Source organism: Oncorhynchus gorbuscha, linkage group LG07, assembly GCF_021184085.1.
Source record: "Oncorhynchus gorbuscha isolate QuinsamMale2020 ecotype Even-year linkage group LG07, OgorEven_v1.0, whole genome shotgun sequence".
In the NCBI taxonomy this organism is placed as follows: Eukaryota; Metazoa; Chordata; class Actinopteri; order Salmoniformes; family Salmonidae; genus Oncorhynchus; species Oncorhynchus gorbuscha.
In genome coordinates this window covers 13,589,189-13,612,678 of record NC_060179.1, presented here as the reverse complement: position 1 = coordinate 13,612,678, position 23,490 = coordinate 13,589,189, and positions in this window count along the sequence as shown.

The window sequence follows — 23,490 nt, the reverse complement described above, 5'->3', positions numbered from 1 at the left end:
CTGTAAGGTCTCGTCTTCAGAAGATGCTCGAACTTGTTCACCTTGTTATGACTGAATGGTTGAGTGAATGGTTAAAGGGCTTCATTGTGTGCTCATAAGTTCAAGTGCTCAATCGTCTTCAACGTGGAGACAGTGACGTACAACAACCTCAAATTCCAGGTGTGGGCTCTTGATGTAAGGATGAGTATCAGGTAATGAGTGGAATATCACAACAAGCCTTTCACGTGTATGCATAAACACATAGACATTGTAGAGTATACAAGTAAGACAGAAGCTTCTTCAAGACATCACAACTTGCCATACATTACTTTGCCACACCACTTTGTATAAAGTGTTGGCCTAGTTGCCTCTGCTCTCCACAGTCTTTCCCATAACCCTTGTTTCTCTTTCTCCTATCCTAATTTTTCTCCCCCAAATCCTGAGCTACTTGATCAGTTCAATTATTGCCTTAATTCAACACACCTGGTCTACCAGGTTGGTTAATCAAAAACACATTAGTGACTGCAGCCTCAGGAACAGGTTTGCCAACCTCTGACATATTGTATCAGAGGGAACACACACACACACACTGCTTTCATTGTGAGATTTCTGCAATATAAATAATACTCCTCTATCATTACATCTAACCCAGAACACACAAGTCACTATTCACATCGCCTGGTTCCTCTCTAGGTTTCTTCCTAGGTCTTGGCCTTTCTAGGGAGTTTTTCCTAGCCACCACGCTTCTACACCTGCAATGCTTGCTGTTTGGGGTTTTAGACTGGGTTTCTGTACAGCACTTTGAGATATCAGCTGATGTACGAAGGGCTATATAAATACATTTGATTTGATATTCCTATAAAATAAATCCCACAGTATCAACACACCACTAACGCACGTTCGTAACCAGTAAATGGTGCTGGTGAACCGTAGGTCCAGAACACACATGAACAGGCCTCACTTATTACCTGGAACTGGGTTATGGCCTAATCCAGATCCTTCCATACTTAAAACTGCCGAATATCACTAACTGCTCTCCCCACACAGTCTCCAGGGACCTTCCAACGAATAATAATGAAACCCCCTCTTTTGGAAAAGAGAGTGTACATTTTGTTAGCATTGACTATGCTACATTTTAATCATCAATCTAAAAGTATTAACTATAAACCAAAACTGCTAATTGTAAATCCACAGTCCTTTATCTACCATTAGACACGCCGACATTATCTCACCACCGCACCACCTAAAAAAATGAAAAAGTTAATTTGAGGTTTGATAACCCCTGTGCTAATTCCTCGTGACCCCTCCACCCTTTCGTCCATTCTAGAATTCTATTCCAGTATTAGACAATATAAAACAGAAATCTATTTAAAAATAAAAACAATATAAAAAAACAAGGCTTTCTGATTTTTCAAGGAGTGTTTGGCCAAATACTCCATTCCCCTGGCATTTTGCCTAGATTCTTCAACCCAAAATGCGTTTTTCTGTGGCAAATTTAGACAATTTCTCATCGAAAGGAAGGATTTAATCCCCGGCCTCTACTAAAAAGTCAGGTAAAACGTGATCTCATATGTCTTCCTTCACATAGAAACTGTAATCTCTATGAACCACTTAAATCGATCAAACAAAGACTATACACCGCTAGGGGAAATTTCCATACCTGCTACTTTCCGGAGGATATATTGTTACCCTTTTGAAAATGATGCAAACGCTTGTCTGGTAGCATTTTCTCCAACTACAGCAGGCTCCATACCCACTTTACACACCCTATGCCAATGACCGATAGAGTCCTGTTTTAGGTGTGGGGCTGTATCCCAACGCTGTGATGCTCTTCTGCTACTTTTCTTTGTCTTATCTTAGCCATTGAAACTATAATTAGTGCTTTTCCCTGTGGCCTTATTAACCCCTCACACGTCTGCGAAGTGAGCGCAACTTCTTGAATTAAATCCACTACCCATACAATTACCGTTTTGATCACAGGGTTCAAACCTGTCATCAAAGCAGAAGTGCAAAATCTATCAATACACTCCCGTTCCCAGTATTCTGTGGCAGCGTACTGGTACTCATTCCAGGTTTATCGTGACGCATTTTTTGTTGATAGAATGCTGACATCAAAACGCTGGTATATTGAGCTTTTTATTATTCCAGCCGAATTGGTAAAATGATGGCTTTCCCGAAGCGAATCCTCTGTTAGAACCACCACAATGGATCTAATCCACAATGGATCTAATACCAGTAGCCGACCCAAAACAACGGCGCCGCAGAAGGGCCTCCTGGCCAGGCTCCATAGACGTGCACATCGCCCACCGCTCCCGAGTATACTACTCGCCAATGTCCAGTCTCTTGACAAGGCATACGGAATTTGAGCAAAGGTTGCCTTCCAAAGAGACATCAGCGATTGTAATATTCTCTGTTTCACAGAAACATGACTCTCTCGGGATACGTTGTTGGAATCATTTCAGCCACCGGGCTTCTCCATGCATTGCACCGACAGAGATAAACACCTCTCTGGGAAGAGGAAGGGCCGGGGTTGTTTGCTTTATATTTAATAACGCATGGTGTAATCATAACAACATACAGGAACTCAAGTCCTTCTGCTCACCCGACCTAGAATTCCTTACAATCAAATGCTGGCCATTTTATAGTCACAGCTGTGTACATTCCCCCTCAAGCGAACACCAAGACGGCCATCAAGGAACTTCACTGGACTCTATGTAAACTGGAAACCATATATCCCGAGGCTGCATTTATTGTAGCTGGGGATTTTAACAATGAAAATTTAAGGCTACCTATATTCTATCAGCATATTGATTGCACTACGTGCAGGGGTAATACTCTCGACCACTGCTACTCTAACTTCCACGATGCATACAAAGCCCTCCCTGGCCCTCCCTTTGGCAAATCCGGCCACGACGCCATCTTGCTCGTACCGTCTTATAGACAGAAACTCAAACAGGATGTACCAGTGACGAGAACCATTCAATGCTGGTCTGACCAATCTGAAGCCAAGCTTCAAAATTGTTTTGATCACACGGGCTGGAACATGTTCCGGTCAGCCTCAGAGAACAACATAGACCTATATGCTGACTTGGTGAGTGAGTTTATAAAGAAGTGCATTGGAGATGTTGCACCCACTGTGGCAATTAAAACCTACCTTAACCAGAAACTGTGGATGGATGGCGGCATTTGCGCAAATGCCGCCATTTGCGAAAATGTGAAACACCGCATTTAACCATGGAAAGAGGTCTGCAAGTATAGCTGAATATAAACAATGTAGTTATTCCCTCCGCAAGGCAATCAAACAAGCAACATGTCAGTATAGGGTCACAGTGGAGTCCCAATTCAACTGCTCAGACATGACAGGTATGTGACAGGACATATTCAATCGCTCCCTATCCCAGTCTTTTGACCCCACATTCTTAAAGATGGCTACCATTGTTCCTGTCACCAAGAAGGCAAAGATAACTGACTACTGCGCTTAGCACTCACTTCTGTCATCATGAAGTGCTTTGAGAGGCTAACCAGCTACCCTAGACCCAATTCAGTTTGCGTAATGCCCCAACAGGTTCACAGATGACACTATTGCCATCACACTGCCCTATCCCATCTGGACAAAAATAATACCTATGTAAGAATGCTGTTCATTGACTAAAGTTCATCATTCAACACCATAGTACCCTCCAATCTCATCATCAAGCTGGAGGCCCTGGGTCTCAACCCCACCCTGTGCAATTGGGTCCTGGACTTTCTGACGGGCCGCCCCCAGGTGGTGAAGGTAGGAAACAACATCTCCACCCCGCTGATCCTCAACACTGGGGCCCCACAAGGGTGCGTTCTGAGCCCTCTCCTGTACTCCCTGTTCACCCACGAATACGTGGCCAAGCACGCCTCCAACTCAATCATCAAGTTTGCAGATGACACAACAGTAGTGGGCTTGAATACCAACAATGACGAGACAGCCTACAGGGAGGAGATGAGGGCACTCGGAGTGTGGTGTCAGGAAACCTGCCTCACACTCAACGTCAACAAAACAAAGGAGATGAAACAGCTGAGGGAGCACCCCCTTATCCACATCGAAGGGACAGCAGTGGAGAAGGTGGAAAGTTAAGTTCCTCGTGTACACATCACAGACAAACTGAAATGGTCCCCCTACACAGACAGTGTGGTGAAGAAGGAGCAACAGCACCTCTTCAACCTCAGGAGGCTAAAGAAATTTGTCTTGTCACCCAAAACCCTGACAAACTTTTACAGATGCACTATCGAGAGCATCTGGTCGGGCTGTATCGAGAGACTGAAAAACAGCTTCTATCTCAAGGCCAACAGACTGCTAAACAGCAATAATTAACTCAGAGGCTGCTGCCTACAATGAGACCCAATCACTGGTCACTTTAATAAATGGATCACTAGTCACTTTATACAATGCACTCTAAATAATGCCATTTTAATAATGTTTACATATCTTACATTACTCATATCACATGTATATACTGTATTTTATACTATCCATTTGACCTTGCCTATGCCTTTTGGCCATCGCTCATCCATATACTTACATGTACATATTCTCATTCACCCCTTTAGATTTGTGTGTATTAGGTAGTTGTTGGGGTATTATTAGATTACTTAGATATTACTGCACTGTCGGAACTAGAAGCACAAGCGTTTCGCTACACTCGCATTAACATCTGCTAACCATGTGTATGTGACAAATAACATTTGAACTGAAGGTTTGATGGGGACTGAACAGCTATCTTCAGGTCTCTCCAGACATGTTTGATCAGGTTCAAGTCCCAGCTGTGGCTGGGCCACTCACGGACATTCAGAGACTTGTCCCGAAGCCACTCCTGCGTTTTCTTGGCTGTGTGCTTAGGGTTGTTCTCCTGTTGGAAGGTGAACTTCACCCCAGCCTCAGGTCCTGATGACTCCTGAGCAGGTTTTCATTAGGGATCTCTCTGTACTTTGCTCCGTTCATCTTTCCCTCAATTCGGACTCATCTCCCAGTCCCTGTAGCTGAAAACATCCCCACAGCATGGTGCTGCCACCACCATGCTTTAACGTAGGGATGGTGCCAGGTTTCCTCCAGACATCATGCTTGGCATTCAGACCAAAGATTTCAACCTTGGTTTCAATCAGACCAGAAAATCCTGTTTCTCACGGTGTGAGAGTGTTTGGCAGATGTCATTGCTGGTGTTGCGAAATGCTTGTGCTTCTGGTTCTGACAGTGTAGCAATATCTAACAAGTAATATCTAGCAATTTCACAACATATAACCAATACACACAAGTCTAAGTAAGGAATGTAATTAAGAATATGTAAATATTTGGACAAGCAATGTCAGAGCGGCATAGACTAAAATATAGTAGAAAAGTATAGAATGCAGTATATACATATGTGATGAGTAATGCAAAGTATGTAAACATTATTAAAGTGACATTATTAAAGTGGCCAATGATTTCAAGTCAGTGTCTATAGGTAGCAGCCTCTCATTGCGAGTGATGGCTATTTAACAGTCTGATGGCCTTGAGATAGAAGCTGTTTAGAAGGAATTTAAAACTTTGCACCTTCTCCACTACTGTCCCATCGATGTGTGATAGGGGCGTGCTCCCTCTGCTGTTTCCTGAAGTCCACGATCATCTCCTTTGTTTTGTTGATGTTGAGTGAGAGGTTATTTTCCTGGCAGCACACTCCTAGAGCCCTCACCTCCTCCCTGTAGGCCGTCTCGTCGTTGTTGGTAATCAAGCCTACTACTGTTGTGTCATGTGCAAACTTAATGATTCATTTGTAGGCGTGCTTGGCCACGCAATCATGGGTGAACAGGGAATATAGGAGGGGGCTGAGCATGCACCCTTGTGGGGCCCCGGTGTTGAGGATCAGTGAAATGGAGGTGTTGTTTCTTACCATCACCATCTGGGGGCGGCCCATCAGGACGTCCAGGACACAATTGCACAGGGCAGGGTTGAGACCTAGGACCTTATTTCAGAATAAGGCTGTAAAATACGGCTCCCGGGTGGCACAGCGGTCTCAGTGCTAGTGGTGTCACTTACAGACCCTGGTTCAATTCCAGGCGGTATCACAAAAGGTTGTGATTGGGAGTCCTATGGGGCGGCACACAATTGGCCCAGTGTCGTCCAGGTTAGGTCTTGGCCAGGGTTGGCCGTCATTGTAAATGAGAATTTGTTCTTAACTGACTTGCCCAGTTAAATAAAGGTTAAAACATATTACATTAAATAACAAAATGTGTAAAAAGGGAATGGGTCTGAATACTTTCTGAATGTACGTTGTAATGTGGCTTGTTTTTCTGGTTTGGCTTCCCGAGGGATTTTACCCACACATGAAATGTATAGTATTACCAGTGGTGATGCAAGGCTCGCTACCTTGGCTATACCCACTGGATACATGTATGGGCCTATAGCATTCACATAGTAATGGAGTTAGATTGATAAACAGTTTATTATTCAACATAAAATCCACATCAACTGAAATGGAACAATATGCATTTGACTTTCTACCCATGATACAACAGCTGACCCATAATATACCAATTACACAACGAGAGAGAGAGAGAGAGAGAGAGAGAGAGAGAGAGAGAGAGAGAGAGAGAGAGAGAGAGAGAGAGAGAGAGAGAGAGAGAGAGAGAGAGAGAGAGAGAGAGAGAGAGAGTTCAATTCTGTCACAGCCTTTCATAGCGTCAGAATAAGGCGCAACACTGCATTGTATAAAACAAATAGGCTATCAGTAATAGACTTGCATTGCTCAGCTTTATAGCAAGCAGAGACAGCAAGGGTGGTTCGTCACTCCAGTGCCTTGCTGTTCACCTTCACACCCCTGGGACAGACTACACTCAATCATAGGAGTAATATGACCCCTCCCCCAAAAATGGGGGTTTTAGTCAAGATTCTAGTAGCTGTAACTGAAGTTTATTTCGGGCCTTATCCGGGTATCCGGAGAGTAGAGCATTGCAGTAATCCTAATCTTGAAGTGACAAAAACATGGATTAGCTTTCCTGCATAGTTTTGGGACAAAACCTTTCAGATTTTTGCAAAGTTATGAAGATAGATAAAACGCTTCTCTTTAAATAGCCTTCAGTTTTATTTGTACTGTACAACAATCGAGATTCATTGTCAGATCCGACATCTCTTTGTTTCTTGGGACCTAGAACTAACGTCTCTTTTTTGTCTGAATTTAAAAGTAAAACATTTGCCGCCATCCACTTCCTTATGTCTGACACACGGGCTCCCAGGGAAGGACATTTTGGGGCTTCACCATGCATAGCAGTGGAAGTTGACATTGGATTACTGATGCTATGTATTGGCCAATTAGAGGCTTTGAAGCGATCGGCCGCCATTTTGGTACTCCCCAAAAGGAGCAGTCGTCCATAGGAATGAATGAAATTACAGTATTTCAATAAAAAAAATGAAAAGCCCAATCAATCCCCAAGTGACAACAAAATAAATAGAGTAGGCTAATAAGTCCTTAGTTTTTGAGTTACGCAGGTAAAGGTAAAACAAGTTAGCTCAGGTAAAACAAGTTAGCTCAGGTAAAACAAGTTAGCTCAGGTAAAACAAGTTAGCTCAGGTAAAACAAGTTAGCTCAGGTAAAACAAGTTAGCTCAGGTAAAACAAGGTAGGTAAAACAAGGTAGGTAAAACAAGTTACGCTCAGGTAAAACAAGTTACGCTCAGGTAAAACAAGTTACGCTCAGGTAAAACAAGTTACGCTCAGGTAAAACAAGTTAGCTCAGGTAAAACAAGTTACGCTCAGGTAAAACAAGTTAGCTCAGGTAAAACAAGGTAGGTCAAACAAGTTAGGTAAAACAAGTTACGCTCAGGTAAAACAAGGTAGGTAAAACAAGTTAGGTAAAACAAGTTACGCTCAGGTAAAACAAGGTAGGTAAAACAAGTTAGGTAAAACAAGTTACGCTCAGGTAAAACAAGTTCGCTCAGGTAAAACAAGGTAGGTAAAACAAGGTAGGTAAAACAAGGTAGGTAAAACAAGTTACGCTCAGGTAAAACAAGGTAGGTAAAACAAGGTAGGTAAAACAAGGTAGGTAAAACAAGTTACGCTCAGGTAAAACAAGTTAGGTAAAACAAGTTAGGTAAAACAAGGTAGGTAAAACAAGTTATGCTCAGGTAAAACAAGTTAGGTAAAACAAGGTAGGTAAAACAAGTTACGCTCAGGTAAAACAAGTTACGCTCAGGTAAAACAAGTTAGCTCAGGTAAAACAAGTTACGCTCAGGTAAAACAAGTTAGCTAATCCATATTTCCAAGTCCTATTCTTGAAGATCAAGGGTTACTAAATTAATTGGAATGACTGGAAATCTGAGAGACTGTAAAAGAATGGTTAAAACATTTAGTCTCCATCATATTCTGTGGCACAATATGTATTTGACTTAATACAACAGCTGACACGTAATATTCCAATTACACAACGAAAATGTCAGCTGAAATATGGGCGTGGGAGGTGCCCATGTGAAAGGTTGTGTGCGTGTTTGTAACAGCTGAAATATGTGTGTGGGAGGTGCCCATGTGAAAGTTTGTGTGTGTGTTTAACATTTGTTATGGGTGTGGTGTCCCACTAATGATTGGTTCATTCCTTTTCAATGTGCTTCTTGGAAGGTTCCGTTCTGTCATCCTTTTAGATTAGATTCTAATCACATGCGGCCGTGTCATCTCACCTAGTGTTTCACTTGATCAGAATCCTTTACCTTGTTTTGTTTCAAATCATTTTACATCAGACGACACATACTGCATTATTTGTGAACAAGTGTTGTTTGAACATGAGGGATGCTGCAGCGCTGCTGGTGTTGCTGCTCTGTGTGTCTGGAGCATGGGCTCAGGGAGAAAGTGGAGGGGTCAAGGCTGAGCTGAAGGAGCTGAGCAACACGGTGGTGGAACAGAAGGTGGAGCCCAGAGTCACAAATGCTGAACTGCAGCAGAGGAGCAGGATCAAGGAACTGAAGAAAGAGAATTCAGGTATTAAATGACGGTAGATTTTACTGTTAATTGACAATTTATTGATGCTTATTAGGACTCCAGCCTGAATTTCCCCTAAAGCACCAGCACCCAAATTTGGCAGCATGCTGTGTAATATGAAATTCACAAATCAGTCTAGAAATGGAATTTGTCTTCCATTGAGTTAGGAAATATATTGTGTCACCAAAGGACAGAGACTGTTGTAGTAAAATGTGCAACACTGCATTGTATTAAACGAACAGGCTATTAATAATAGACTTGCATTGATCAGCTTTATAGCAAGAAAGTCACAGGGCTGCCGTTTGACCCCAAAATATATATATTTAACCTTTATTTAGCCTTTATTTAGCTAGGCAAGTCTGTTAAGAGCCTTGTTCAGGAGCAGAACCACAGATTTAGTTCCATGTCAGCTCGGGGATTCGATATAGCAACCTTTCAGTTACTGGCTCAACACTGACCACTGGACTACCTGTATCTGTTTACTAAGTGTATTTTTGTTTGTATCTACAGCCTTAAGGGCCAGACTGTGTGCCAGTGAGAGGGAGGTGGAGGACCTGAAGGGAGAGAATGCAGCTAATTAACAGATAACCAAAGAAAAGTTCATTTAGCTTTACCTTTGATTTGGAAAAATAAATCTGCTATATTTGTCTATTAATGTTTCCTTTCATGTGGTGTCAGCCCTGGAGGCCAGAGTAACAGCCAGTGAGAGGGAGAACACAGGTAATACAAAGACATTGATGCAATGAACTGTTATCCTAAAAACATGTTTAACTTTGTTTCAGTATCCTAATGTATCTTTCTGTAAATCAGCCTTCGAAGCCAGACTGAGTGTCATTGAGAGGGAGGTGGAGGAGCTGGAGACGAAGAAAGGTTAAACAGACAAACCTCATCAAACCATGTTGGCCATGATCATTTACCAACATATAGAGAGATTTGATCTTCTCATTAAGATATGATGCATGCTAACAATGTTCCTCTCTAACCACTAAAGACGCATTATAATAGCCAAACACCTCTTTCGTATCCCTGACAGTTTACCATCAGTGATGCAAAGCGTTAACAATTGTAACCGTTGCCTCCTTGTATATTGTTGAAACCTTTCCTATTGCTCGGCTGACTGGTTGACCGCAAGAGGTGAGGCGAGAGGTTTTAATCCACTCAAAATCTGTTCATGAAAATAAACCAACGAAGTTAGGTCAATGAGAAAACGTGGAATTTGGTCAACAAAATGTTATTGCTAATTTGCTATGTGAGGCTTATTTGATGGAATAGAAGTTTCATATGGTGAGGTTGTTAGGAATGCACTGATAAGTGGACGCACGTGGAATTTCAACAATCAACTCAACAACCACTTTTTATCAGAGTTTTACCCGAACTTCATTGAGATAGAGAACTCATCATGGATATAACCCATTTTAGAATGGACACTGCCATTGAGGGCTTCCACCATTTTAAAGTAGTCAACTGGGTGGGGATTCGTATGAGTTGGGAGCAATCAGCCAGTGAAGCAGAATAAAATTGACTACTTTAAAATGGCACAGACGCTATAACGGCATTGATACAAAAATGAGTCCTCTATATATGGTCTGTTCACATGCATATCTGCCATTTCATTGGCTAAAATGGTTCCACCTGATCTCGCCTCCGCCTGCCTCTCATCTTTGAAGACATCTTTCTATTGTTAGAGCAGTCACTCATATCTTTTCAACACAATAGACCATCTTTGCTAAAATGCACTTCACCGCCTACTTAGACTTCTTATCCATCTGATGTGAACGAATCAATTGTTCCTACACCTGCATTGCTTGTTGTTTGGGGATTTAGGCTGGGTTTCTGTACAACACTTTGACATTAGCTGATGTAAGAAGGGCTTTATAAATAAATATGATTGACTGTATCAACATGGGTGTCACGTCTTAGTGGTGTGATAGACTGTGCACATGACATAATGATGAGTAGGAGTCAATCATCTACATTGAACAAAAATATAAACGCAACATGCAACAATTTCAAAGATGTGACTGAGCTACAGTTCACATAAGGAAATCAGTCCATTGAAATAACCTCATTAGGCCCTAATCTATGGATTTCACCTGACTGGGAATACAGATAAGCATCTGGTCCCAGATACCTTCAAAAAAGTAGGGGAGTGGATCAGAAAACCACTCAGTATCTGGTGTGACCACCATTTCACTCATGCAGCGCGACACATCTCCTTCTCATAGAGTTGATCAGGTTGTAGCGGTATTTATTTGAGGGGGGTAAAGATAAATATTTTGTTCGGGCGCCAGGCAGGTATTAACCATGCCGAAAGGAAAAGAGTAGAATAGAGAGAGTACCACTACCAGACCCACACACATCAGCAGAAGAGACTACCTAGAGTGTAGCCTGTTTACCAGATAGCCAGTGGAGAGAAATGAGAATACACACCCTATAAAACCCACATCACAGCACAGAAGTAACCCTACCAAGAATACCTCATACAATACTAATAAATGGCAGGGCCATTGAACAGCAACTTCAAACAAGAAAGAACCCAGTCATCAAAAGAGGATTTGCAGTAATATGTATTATCTTCCAGTGGTAGGAGTGCAGAGGGTATGAATGTGGGGGGTGTTCATAGTGGAGGAGAGCAGAGGGTATGAATGTGGGGGGTGTTCATAGTGGAGGAGGGTATGAATGTGGGGGGTGTTCATAGTGGAGGAGAGCAGAGGGTATGAATGTGGGGGTGTTCATAGTGGAGGAGGGTATGAATGTGGGGGTGTTCATAGTGGAGGAGAGCAGAGGGTATGAATGTGGGGGTGTTCATAGTGGAGGAGGGTATGAATATGGGGGTGTTCATAGTGGAGGAGGGTATGAATGTGGGGGTGTTCATAGTGGAGGAGTGCAGAGGGTATGAATGTGGGGGTGTTCATAGTGGAGGAGGGTATGAATGTGGGGGTGTTCATAGTGGAGGAGGGTATGAATGTGGGGGTGTTCATAGTGGAGGAGTGCAGAGGGTATGAATATGGGGGTGTTCATAGTGGAGGAGTGCAGAGGGTATGAATGTGGGGGTGTTCATAGTGGAGGAGGGTATGAATGTGGGGGTGTTCATAGTGGAGGAGGGTATGAATGTGGGGGGTGTTCATAGTGGAGGAGGGCATGAATGTGGGGGTGTTCATAGTGGAGGAGGGTATGAATGTGGGGTTGTTCATAGTGGTAGGAGTGCAGAGGGTATGAATGCGGGGGGTGTTCATAGTGGAGGAGAGAGAGAGAGAGAGAGAGAGAGAGAGAGAGAGAGAGAGAGAGAGAGAGAGAGAGAGAGAGAGAGAGGTTCAATTCTGTCACAGCCTTTCATAGCGTCAGAATAAGGCGCAACACTGCATTGTATAAAACAAATAGGCTATCAGTAATAGACTTGCATTGCTCAGCTTTATAGCAAGCAGAGACAGCAAGGGTGGTTCGTCACTCCAGTGCCTTGCTGTTCACCTTCACACCCCTGGGACAGACTACACTCAATCATAGGAGTAATATGACCCCTCCCCCAAAAATGGGGGTTTTAGTCAAGATTCTAGTAGCTGTAACTGAAGTTTATTTCGGGCCTTATCCGGGTATCCGGAGAGTAGAGCATTGCAGTAATCCTAATCTTGAAGTGACAAAAACATGGATTAGCTTTCCTGCATAGTTTTGGGACAAAACCTTTCAGATTTTTGCAAAGTTATGAAGATAGATAAAACGCTTCTCTTTAAATAGCCTTCAGTTTTATTTGTACTGTACAACAATCGAGATTCATTGTCAGATCCGACATCTCTTTGTTTCTTGGGACCTAGAACTAACGTCTCTTTTTTGTCTGAATTTAAAAGTAAAACATTTGCCGCCATCCACTTCCTTATGTCTGACACACGGGCTCCCAGGGAAGGACATTTTGGGGCTTCACCATGCATAGCAGTGGAAGTTGACATTGGATTACTGATGCTATGTATTGGCCAATTAGAGGCTTTGAAGCGATCGGCCGCCATTTTGGTACTCCCCAAAAGGAGCAGTCGTCCATAGGAATGAATGAAATTACAGTATTTCAATAAAAAAAATGAAAAGCCCAATCAATCCCCAAGTGACAACAAAATAAATAGAGTAGGCTAATAAGTCCTTAGTTTTTGAGTTACGCAGGTAAAGGTAAAACAAGTTAGCTCAGGTAAAACAAGTTAGCTCAGGTAAAACAAGTTAGCTCAGGTAAAACAAGTTAGCTCAGGTAAAACAAGTTAGCTCAGGTAAAACAAGTTAGCTCAGGTAAAACAAGGTAGGTAAAACAAGGTAGGTAAAACAAGTTACGCTCAGGTAAAACAAGTTACGCTCAGGTAAAACAAGTTACGCTCAGGTAAAACAAGTTACGCTCAGGTAAAACAAGTTACGCTCAGGTAAAACAAGTTACGCTCAGGTAAAACAAGTTAGCTCAGGTAAAACAAGTTACGCTCAGGTAAAACAAGTTAGCTCAGGTAAAACAAGGTAGGTCAAACAAGTTAGGTAAAACAAGTTACGCTCAGGTAAAACAAGGTAGGTAAAACAAGTTAGGTAAAACAAGTTACGCTCAGGTAAAACAAGGTAGGTAAAACAAGTTAGGTAAAACAAGTTACGCTCAGGTAAAACAAGTTAGCTCAGGTAAAACAAGGTAGGTAAAACAAGGTAGGTAAAACAAGGTAGGTAAAACAAGGTAGGTAAAACAAGTTACGCTCAGGTAAAACAAGGTAGGTAAAACAAGGTAGGTAAAACAAGTTAGGTAAAACAAGTTACGCTCAGGTAAAACAAGTTAGGTAAAACAAGTTAGGTAAAACAAGGTAGGTAAAACAAGTTATGCTCAGGTAAAACAAGTTAGGTAAAACAAGGTAGGTAAAACAAGTTACGCTCAGGTAAAACAAGTTACGCTCAGGTAAAACAAGTTAGCTCAGGTAAAACAAGTTACGCTCAGGTAAAACAAGTTAGCTAATCCATATTTCCAAGTCCTATTCTTGAAGATCAAGGGTTACTAAATTAATTGGAATGACTGGAAATCTGAGAGACTGTAAAAGAATGGTTAAAACATTTAGTCTCCATCATATTCTGTGGCACAATATGTATTTGACTTAATACAACAGCTGACACGTAATATTCCAATTACACAACGAAAATGTCAGCTGAAATATGGGCGTGGGAGGTGCCCATGTGAAAGGTTGTGTGCGTGTTTGTAACAGCTGAAATATGTGTGTGGGAGGTGCCCATGTGAAAGTTTGTGTGTGTGTTTAACATTTGTTATGGGTGTGGTGTCCCACTAATGATTGGTTCATTCCTTTTCAATGTGCTTCTTGGAAGGTTCCGTTCTGTCATCCTTTTAGATTAGATTCTAATCACATGCGGCCGTGTCATCTCACCTAGTGTTTCACTTGATCAGAATCCTTTACCTTGTTTTGTTTCAAATCATTTTACATCAGACGACACATACTGCATTATTTGTGAACAAGTGTTGTTTGAACATGAGGGATGCTGCAGCGCTGCTGGTGTTGCTGCTCTGTGTGTCTGGAGCATGGGCTCAGGGAGAAAGTGGAGGGGTCAAGGCTGAGCTGAAGGAGCTGAGCAACACGGTGGTGGAACAGAAGGTGGAGCCCAGAGTCACAAATGCTGAACTGCAGCAGAGGAGCAGGATCAAGGAACTGAAGAAAGAGAATTCAGGTATTAAATGACGGTAGATTTTACTGTTAATTGACAATTTATTGATGCTTATTAGGACTCCAGCCTGAATTTCCCCTAAAGCACCAGCACCCAAATTTGGCAGCATGCTGTGTAATATGAAATTCACAAATCAGTCTAGAAATGGAATTTGTCTTCCATTGAGTTAGGAAATATATTGTGTCACCAAAGGACAGAGACTGTTGTAGTAAAATGTGCAACACTGCATTGTATTAAACGAACAGGCTATTAATAATAGACTTGCATTGATCAGCTTTATAGCAAGAAAGTCACAGGGCTGCCGTTTGACCCCAAAATATATATATTTAACCTTTATTTAGCCTTTATTTAGCTAGGCAAGTCTGTTAAGAGCCTTGTTCAGGAGCAGAACCACAGATTTAGTTCCATGTCAGCTCGGGGATTCGATATAGCAACCTTTCAGTTACTGGCTCAACACTGACCACTGGACTACCTGTATCTGTTTACTAAGTGTATTTTTGTTTGTATCTACAGCCTTAAGGGCCAGACTGTGTGCCAGTGAGAGGGAGGTGGAGGACCTGAAGGGAGAGAATGCAGGTAATTAACAGATAACCAAAGAAAAGTTCATTTAGCTTTACCTTTGATTTGGAAAAATAAATCTGCTATATTTGTCTATTAATGTTTCCTTTCATGTGGTGTCAGCCCTGGAGGCCAGAGTAACAGCCAGTGAGAGGGAGAACACAGGTAATACAAAGACATTGATGCAATGAACTGTTATCCTAAAAACATGTTTAACTTTGTTTCAGTATCCTAATGTATCTTTCTGTAAATCAGCCTTCGAAGCCAGACTGAGTGTCATTGAGAGGGAGGTGGAGGAGCTGGAGACGAAGAAAGGTTAAACAGACAAACCTCATCAAACCATGTTGGCCATGATCATTTACCAACATATAGAGAGATTTGATCTTCTCATTAAGATATGATGCATGCTAACAATGTTCCTCTCTAACCACTAAAGACGCATTATAATAGCCAAACACCTCTTTCGTATCCCTGACAGTTTACCATCAGTGATGCAAAGCGTTAACAATTGTAACCGTTGCCTCCTTGTATATTGTTGAAACCTTTCCTATTGCTCGGCTGACTGGTTGACCGCAAGAGGTGAGGCGAGAGGTTTTAATCCACTCAAAATCTGTTCATGAAAATAAACCAACGAAGTTAGGTCAATGAGAAAACGTGGAATTTGGTCAACAAAATGTTATTGCTAATTTGCTATGTGAGGCTTATTTGATGGAATAGAAGTTTCATATGGTGAGGTTGTTAGGAATGCACTGATAAGTGGACGCACGTGGAATTTCAACAATCAACTCAACAACCACTTTTTATCAGAGTTTTACCCGAACTTCATTGAGATAGAGAACTCATCATGGATATAACCCATTTTAGAATGGACACTGCCATTGAGGGCTTCCACCATTTTAAAGTAGTCAACTGGGTGGGGATTCGTATGAGTTGGGAGCAATCAGCCAGTGAAGCAGAATAAAATTGACTACTTTAAAATGGCACAGACGCTATAACGGCATTGATACAAAAATGAGTCCTCTATATATGGTCTGTTCACATGCATATCTGCCATTTCATTGGCTAAAATGGTTCCACCTGATCTCGCCTCCGCCTGCCTCTCATCTTTGAAGACATCTTTCTATTGTTAGAGCAGTCACTCATATCTTTTCAACACAATAGACCATCTTTGCTAAAATGCACTTCACCGCCTACTTAGACTTCTTATCCATCTGATGTGAACGAATCAATTGTTCCTACACCTGCATTGCTTGTTGTTTGGGGATTTAGGCTGGGTTTCTGTACAACACTTTGACATTAGCTGATGTAAGAAGGGCTTTATAAATAAATATGATTGACTGTATCAACATGGGTGTCACGTCTTAGTGGTGTGATAGACTGTGCACATGACATAATGATGAGTAGGAGTCAATCATCTACATTGAACAAAAATATAAACGCAACATGCAACAATTTCAAAGATGTGACTGAGCTACAGTTCACATAAGGAAATCAGTCCATTGAAATAACCTCATTAGGCCCTAATCTATGGATTTCACCTGACTGGGAATACAGATAAGCATCTGGTCCCAGATACCTTCAAAAAAAGTAGGGGAGTGGATCAGAAAACCACTCAGTATCTGGTGTGACCACCATTTCACTCATGCAGCGCGACACATCTCCTTCTCATAGAGTTGATCAGGTTGTAGCGGTATTTATTTGAGGGGGGTAAAGATAAATATTTTGTTCGGGCGCCAGGCAGGTATTAACCATGCCGAAAGGAAAAGAGTAGAATAGAGAGAGTACCACTACCAGACCCACACACATCAGCAGAAGAGACTACCTAGAGTGTAGCCTGTTTACCAGATAGCCAGTGGAGAGAAATGAGAATACACACCCTATAAAACCCACATCACAGCACAGAAGTAACCCTACCAAGAATACCTCATACAATACTAATAAATGGCAGGGCCATTGAACAGCAACTTCAAACAAGAAAGAACCCAGTCATCAAAAGAGGATTTGCAGTAATATGTATTATCTTCCAGTGGTAGGAGTGCAGAGGGTATGAATGTGGGGGGTGTTCATAGTGGAGGAGAGCAGAGGGTATGAATGTGGGGGTGTTCATAGTGGAGGAGGGTATGAATGTGGGGGTGTTCATAGTGGAGGAGAGCAGAGGGTATGAATGTGGGGGTGTTCATAGTGGAGGAGGGTATGAATATGGGGGTGTTCATAGTGGAGGAGGGTATGAATGTGGGGGTGTTCATAGTGGAGGAGTGCAGAGGGTATGAATGTGGGGGTGTTCATAGTGGAGGAGGGTATGAATGTGGGGGTGTTCATAGTGGAGGAGGGTATGAATGTGGGGGGTGTTCATAGTGGAGGAGTGCAGAGGGTATGAATATGGGGGTGTTCATAGTGGAGGAGTGCAGAGGGTATGAATGTGGGGGTGTTCATAGTGGAGGAGGGTATGAATGTGGGGGTGTTCATAGTGGAGGAGGGTATGAATGTGGGGGTGTTCATAGTGGAGGAGGGCATGAATGTGGGGGTGTTCATAGTGGAGGAGGGTATGAATGTGGGGTTGTTCATAGTGGTAGGAGTGCAGAGGGTATGAATGCGGGGGTGTTCATAGTGGAGGAGGGTATGAATGTGGGGTTGTTCATAGTGGAGTGCAGAGGGTATGAATGTGGGGGTGTTCATAGTGGAGGAGGGTATGAATGTGGGGTTGTTCATAGTGGTAGGAGTGCAGAGGGTATGAATGTGGGGGTGTTCATAGTGGAGGAGGGTATGAATGTGGGGGGTGTTCATAGTGGAGGAGGGTATGAATGTGGGGTTGTTCATAGTGGTAGGAGTGCAGAGGGTATGAATGTGTGGGGTGTTCATAGTGGAGGAGGGTATGAATGTGGGGTTGTTCATAGTGGAGGAGTGCAGAGGGTATGAATGTGGGGGTGTTCATAGTGGAGGAGGGTATGAATGTGGGGGTGTTCATAGTGGAGGAGGGTATGAATGTGGGGGTGTTCATAGTGGAGGAGGGTATGAATGTGGGGGTGTTCATAGTGGAGGAGGGTATGAATGTGGGGGTGTTCATAGTGCAGAGGGTATGAATGTGGGGGTGTTCATAGTGGAGGAGTGCAGAGGGTATGAATGTGGGGGTGTTCATAGTGGAGGAGGGTATGAATGTGGGGGTGTTCATAGTGGAGGAGTGCAGAGGGTATGAATGTGGGGGTGTTCATAGTGGAGCAGGGTATGAATGTGGGGTTGTTCATAGTGGAGGAGTGCAGAGGGTATGAATGTGGGGGTGTTCATAGTGGAGGAGGGTATGAATGTGGGGGTGTTCATAGTGGAGGAGTGCAGAGGGTATGAATGTGGGGGTGTTCATAGTGGAGGAGGGTATGAATGTGGGGGTGTTCATAGTGGAGGGTATGAATGTGGGGGTGTTCATAGTGGAGGAGTGCAGAGGGTATGAATGTGGGGGTGTTCATAGTGGAGGAGGGTATGAATGTGGGGGTGTTCATAGTGGAGGAGGGTATGAATGTGGGGGTGTTCATAGTGGAGGAGTGCAGAGGGTATGAATGTGGGGGTGTTCATAGTGGAGGGTATGAATGTGGGGTTGTTCATAGTGGAGGAGTGCAGAGGGTATGAATGTGGGGGTGTTCATAGTGGAGGAGTGCAGAGGGTATGACTGTGGGGGTGTTCATAGTGGAGGAGAGCAGAGGGTATGAATGTGGGGTTGTTCATAGTGGAGGAGTGCAGAGGGTATGAATGTGGGGGTGTTCATAGTGGAGGAGTGCAGAGGGTATGAACGTTCATAGTGGAGGAGTGCAGAGGGTATGAACGTTCATAGTGGAGGAGAGCAGAGGGTATGAATGTGGGGGCGTTCATAGTGGAGGAGTGCAGAGGGTATGAATGTGGGGGTGTTCATAGTGGAGGAGTGCAGAGGGTATGAATGTGGGGGTGTTCATAGTGGAGGAGAGCAGAGGGTATGAATGTGGGGGGCGTTTCATAGTGGAGGAGTGCAGAGGGTATGAATGTGGGGGGTGTTCATAGTGGAGGAGTGCAGAGGGTATGAATGTGGGGGGTGTTCATAGTGGAGGAGAGCAGAGGGTATGAATGTGGGGGGCGTTCATAGTGGAGGAGAGCAGAGGGTATGAATGTGGGGGGCGTTCATAGACACAAAGACCTTAAATGTCTACAATCTTCTTGGCCACATGTCATTAGTACACCCCACCTCAATACAGTTCAAATAACAATAAACAACTTACAAGCAACCTCACTTAACTAAAATGTCCAGCCAAATACTTCTGGCAGGGCAATAATAGTCCAGCTCTAATGATCTTCAATGGGAAGTGCATTTGAAAAATAGAAAGTTTGGTTGCAGGGTAAAGCACTGGAACAATAGCGGGAAGAGAAAGAGGGAGAAAGAAGGAGATATCCTAGTTGTGGTGTTCAGGCATGCCGGTGTACTGTCTGACCATTCGATTCGCAACAATGTTGCTACTAATCCATGCAATCCATAACCGGCGCGGTCCCAAACGATAACAACCACGACCTAGAACTGTCACACCGATGATTGAGTTTAATACTTTATAAACTACACACGCTAAAAATAAACCAAACTTCTGCAGAATTGCACACAAAATCAAACTGTCGCGCCAACCAAGAGCTCCTCCCCAAAGAGCTGAACGAGCTGTCTTTTTTTTTTTTTTTTTGACTTTAAATTTTTTTTATTTTTATTATCAACAAATCAATACATAAAGCACATGAGGGAACACAAGCATACATAGATTACAAACAATGGACAATCGAGCTAGGGGGTACAATATCACATTACAATTACACAAGGACCTTAAGGGACATGCATATGCTTACAATTCTAACAGCTTTTTTGTTAGTAGAGCATTTAACCGTCTTAAAATACAGTTCAATTTCTTTTTGTAGGATACGAAAATGTGGTTTTCTGTTTGTAAATTTACAGAATAATGAAATTAATTACATAAAAATGATTCCGCTTATTTCTATTGTATGTAAAGAATCCAAACAGTACATCTCTCCACAATAGTGTACAATCTTCATAAATGTGTTCAATTATAAACCTACTGATGTCGAGCCACAGTTTTCTTACATGCATACAATGCCAAAAAAGATGCACAACTGTTTCTGGGTGGTCAACGAGCTGTCTTTATTTCCTCCTTCCTTACTGCTGATGCGCTCTTAAAGTGGCAGAGCACGCCGAAGGCTCCGTGCAGGATTTCGCCACATGGTTTACAGATTAAAATAAGAACTAAATGTAACAGGTAATTAAAGAGCAGCAGTGAAATAACAATAGCGAGATTATATACAGGTGGGGTACCGGTACAGAGTCAATGTGGGGCACCGGTTAGCTGAGGTAATATGTACATGTAGGTAGAGTTATTAAAGTGACTATGCATAGATGATAACAACAGACAGAGTAGCAGTGTTGTAAAATAGTGCAAATAGTCTGGGCAGCCATTTGATTTGGTGTTCAGCAGTCTTATGGCTTGGAGGTACAAGCTGTTAAGAAGCCTCTTGGACCTAGACTTGGCGCTCCGGTACCACTTGCCGTGCGGTAGAAGAGAGAACCGTCTATGACTGGGGTGGCTGGTGTCTTTGACAATTTTTAGAGCCTTCTTCTGACACCACCTGGTAAAGAGGTCCTGGATGGCAGGAAGCTTGGCCCCAGTGATGTACTGGGCCGAGCGGTCAGGATACTCTCGATGGTGCAGCTGTAGAACCTTTTGATGATCTGAGGACCCATGCCAAATCTTTTCAGTCCCCTGAGGGGGAATAGGTTTTGTCTTTCCCTCTTCACAACTGTCTTGGTGTGCTTGGACCATGTTAGTTTGTTGGTGATGTGGACACCATGGAACTTGAAGCTCTCCACTGCAGCCCCATCGATGAGAATGGAGGTGTGCTTGGTCCTCTTTTTCCTGTAGTCCACAATCATCTCCTTTGTCTTGATCACGTTGATGGAGAAGTTGTTGTCCTGGCACCACACTGCCAGGTCTCTGACCTGCTCCCTATAGGCTGTCTCGTCATTGTCGGGGATCAGGCGTACGTACCACTGTTGTGTCATCGGCAAATTTGTGTTGTTACCTACCCTTACCACCTGGGGGCTGCCCGTCAGGAAGTCCAGGATCCAGTTGAAGAGGGAGGTGTTTAGTCCCAGGGTCCTTAGCTTGGTGATGAGATTTGAGGGCACTATGGTGTTGAACGCTGAGCTGTAGTCAATGAATATTATTCTCACATAGGTGTTCCTTTTGTACAGGTGGGAAAGGGCAGTGTGGAGTGCAATAGAGATTGCATCATCTGTGGATCTGTTGGGGCAGTATGCAAATTGGAGTGGGTCTAGGGTTTCTGGGATGATGGTGTTGATGTGAGCCATGACCAGCCTTTCAAAGCACTTAATGGCTACAGACGTGAGTACTATGGGTCGGTCGTCATTTAGGAAGGTTACTTTAGTGTTCTTGGGCACAGGCACTATGGTGGTCTGCTTAAAACATGTTGGTATTACAGACTCGGATAGGGAGAGGTTGAAAATGTCACTGTTGCCTTTAAATGTCAAATTGGCTACAACATGGAACTGCAGCGCTACTTATTGAATCCTGCCCTTTCAGATCAGTAGTTTATCATTTATGATGCTCAACATTCAATAACACTGTAACAGGAATAACATCTTAATTGTTCTATCTGAAACAAACACTTGAGATTAAACAAATCCCCACATGAAATGCTTGATTGTACTTGTTCAGAGAGATGACTTGTGCAAGGTAAATTAAACATGGGCGCCCTGTTTTGTGCACAAGCACAAGTTTACATGTGACACGTTCCAATTGTGTTGCTTTTTTTTAGAGACAGGCCACCCAAGGTTGACTTTCATCCAAAGACAACCTCATCCCGGGATTAAGTGGCAGTTACTACTGTGTGTGTGTGTGTGTGTGTGTGTGTGTGTGTGTGTGTGTGTGTGTGTGTGTGTGTGTGTGTGTGTGTGTGTGTGTGTGTGTGTGTGTGTGTGTGTGTGTGTGTGTGTGTGTGTGTGTGTGTGTGTGTGTGTGTGCGTGTGTGCGTGTGTGCGTGTGCGCGTGCGTGTGTGTGTGTGTCAGCAGCATACAAGGAAGTTCTGTGAATTCCATTCCAGCCATTACAATGAGTCCATTCTCCTATAGTTCCTCCCACCAACCCCCACTGGTCCCAAAGCGCTATTGTGTCTCTCTCCTCACTGAATTAATGATATCAATGACTGGGCGATTTAAACCAAATAGCAACTGATAATTTTGCACATGACTTCACAATTGAGTTTGAATTAACAGAAAGATGAAGAAGAAGATGGTGATTACATTTAGAACAATAATGTAAGAATACCTCTTCCTCTGTCCTGGTAGAACACCCTGAAAAACACACTTCTTTTCCTGGTTCTACTTTGTCAGTAGAAGCTGTAACTGGACTGTAGTATATTACTTACTAAAACGGTCAGGTTTTTATTATAAAAGAAACAGATGTTTTGTTATATTCTTAAAATATATGTGTTGAGTTGACAGAACAAGTGATGTCTGCTAATGAACAAGTTCATGGTGCAGCCATATAGCCTCGGCTATTAAGCAGACATAAAACAAATCTCAAGAACAGGTTTCACTTATTTTCCAGACCTGAGCTATTTCATTGATTTTGTTTTATTTATTAAAATGTACTTGTGGAACGTTACCGAATAAATAGCAAGAGCAGAAAGAACCATCTGGTAGCATTTGTGGAGAGTCAGGGGGGGGGGGGGGTCAGGAGGGGAAGATACATTCAGTACAGGCTACATAGACCGATATATTTCACACATACTGAAATCAATTTCATGTTCAATCAATTGACTTCTATTTTGCTAATTGTAGGCTTACTGTCTGTATTTTTTGCCTCAATATATTTCATAATGTGTAACAACATGCACAATGAAAATCTATGATTTACTGCATTATTAAAGGATTCGTTTTACAATAAGATGCCTCAATATATATTTTTTGCTTTAGGTGAAAATATCTGTGTAGGAGCTGATCGTCATCAGTATTGTGGAATAATTCTACACTCTTAGAATAAAAGGTTGCTCCGGCTGTCCCAATAGGAGAACCCTTTTTTGGTTTCAGGTAGAACCAATTTGGGTTCCATTTAGAACCCTTTAGAACCCTAGGTGGAAAGGGTTCTACATGGAACCCAAAATAGTTCTAATTGGATCCAAAAGGGTTCTACCTGGAACCAAAAACAGTTATTCAAAGGGAGGCCCTATGGGGACTGTTGAAGACTGTTGAAGAACCCTTTTAGATTCTAGATAG